General features: G+C 45.5%; 1 pseudogene; it reads right to left on the bottom strand.

Moving 5' to 3' along the window:
- Positions 1-958: 958 nt before the first annotated feature.
- LOC105724910 (leydig cell tumor 10 kDa protein homolog) lies at positions 959-1258 on the bottom strand (annotated as a pseudogene).
- Between the last annotated feature and the right edge of the window lie 929 nt (positions 1259-2187).

Below are 2187 nucleotides of genomic sequence, written 5' to 3'. Positions count from 1 at the left end.
CTGGAATTTTAATTCTTTTATCAGGTTTACATTTGAGCCCCTTTCTCTCTCCCTACCCTTATCAACTATGGCTTACAGACCAATTTTTTGAAAATATACCAAGGTAGAGCTAGCATCTCTTCCTCATTTGTTATCAGTGGTTCTCTAACATGGCTGTACACTAGAGTCACCTGGGGAATTCTAAAATGGATGCTTGTACCCTACCTCCAGAGACTGGTTTCTTTATGACAGGTTATATGAAGCTTTGGGATGAGGTTTTTGAATCTTCCAGAATTTGATTATGTAAATAGGTCTTCAGAATTGCTGCTATAGGCCATTATTTTCCTCAAAACCTCCTCCCCAAGATTTCCCATACTGGCAGCATTTTAGGACTGGTTCCACATATCCTCTCTAGACCATTCGTTAGTCCCATGAGAGTCCCTATGGAAAAATATTCTGTTGTCTAAGCCTTATATTCCGACTTCCCTGTTCCAGCATCCTCAAGACTCATTCCTAGGTCTCTCTTCCTACTCAGAATAACCAGATCCCATAGATCCGTTGTTGAGTTAATCCCTTCCCCTCTTATAGTAGGAAGATTGCCCCAGTTGGGTCATGCTGTGACTTGCCACAACTGTCCTGGAAGCCAGAAAGACAGGGGCATAGCTCAAGAGGTTAATGCATGTGTCTCAGGTGACGCCTCTGTATTTTTTTTTTTTTTTTTTTTTTTTTGACAAAGCCAGGTTTATTACTCTGGGTTAAACCTGTGGAGGCAGGACCTGGGAAGGGACACGGGGACAGTTCCCAGTATGCTAAGATCTGCTGCTCACCTGCCCATGGGCCAGGCCCCCACTGAAGTTCTAGGTAAGGCCTAGAGCTGGGGGACATGGTCCTCTTCCTGAGACTGCAGCTTGTGGGATCACTGCAATGTCCCATCACGGAGGTGGAGGGTGGGGTGTTGGCCTGAGCTGGGCCAGCGTCCTCAGGAAGGCACCCTGTTGGAGGAGGTGGTGGCAGCTGCCCTGTTTTTTGGCTTGGGCCTTCAGCAGTGCCAGCTTCTTGGGCAGGCTGCTGCTGGCTTTCATTATTACGTCATGTTCGCTTTTCTTCCGGATTCTGACTTCTAGGTTCTTCTTGAGCTTCTGCTGCTGCACAACATGCGCCTTCTTGGGAGCGATAACACGGCCGCCTTTCCTCGGCCCCGATTCTTTTCAGAGGCCGCCGCTACAGTCTTGCTCTTTGCTGGCTCGTGCGCCTGGAACTTGCGCTGTCCCTGCGCCATGTTCCGGCATGTAGCGGAAGAGGCGGGGCTGTGAGCCGAGGCCTCTGTATTTTTAAGGGGAGATGAACAGTGAATTCTGGGAGACTCAAGGATATAGAGTCTATCTACCCAGATGTATCATTTTACTCCTTTCTCATCAGATCCTGACTTAAGGAGACTTGCCAGGTACGAGAACTTGATATTCCTTGTGCCTGTATGTTTCTAGTCAAATGCTAGGCTCGACTTTTAGCACCAACTGCACTTTGGCTGTAGGAGATGAGAACTCCTTTAAATGGTGTCATAGCTTTTAAGTAGCTGGTCTGGGCTTCCATGTTCTCTTTAGTGCTAGTCTGGCAGTTAACCAACTTCTCAGTCCTGATTCTACTGCTTCTCTCCCAAATGCCAGAGAAATTGTATGTCCTCTTCCATCTGTCATCCTCATTCTCCACAAGGGAGAAATCTCTAATACGATGCTTTAATACAGAACTTCTCAAACTTCGAGCAGTTGCCTGGTATGCCAATTAAGCAGAGGCCCAGGCTAGATGAAGCAACAGTGTCTGACTTCTATGTTTTCCAAGTTCCTCAGGTGATTCTGATACGTACCAAAATTCAAGAATGATCACTACAGTATGCTGGAAGTTATTACTCCATTTGATATCTGCCATTGTGGTCTTGCTGCCATAGACAGCTGGTGAGTCAATAATCAGATTCCAGAATCTTGTCTACTTGCAGAGACTCCCACAGGCTAGAGATAATCTTGATATAACCTTAAGAGATAAACTTTAAATGTTAGATTTAGTTAGAGCACTAAGGTATTGATACCACTCGTGTTTTCTTTATTTGCTCCTAGAATATTCAAACCCATTAACAGAAGAGAAATGGGACAAAAATGTAATCAAAGGAGGCAAGCAGGGGAAGAAAAGGCAGACCATGTGGAATTAATAAGTCTT

This window comes from Aotus nancymaae, unplaced genomic scaffold (assembly GCF_030222135.1).
Source record: "Aotus nancymaae isolate 86718 unplaced genomic scaffold, 86718_ANA_hifiasm-v0.15.2.pri h1tg000036l, whole genome shotgun sequence".
NCBI lineage: Eukaryota > Metazoa > Chordata > Mammalia > Primates > Aotidae > Aotus > Aotus nancymaae.
The sequence above is the reverse complement of the archived record's forward strand: the minus strand, read 5'-3'. Positions and strand labels throughout refer to the sequence as shown.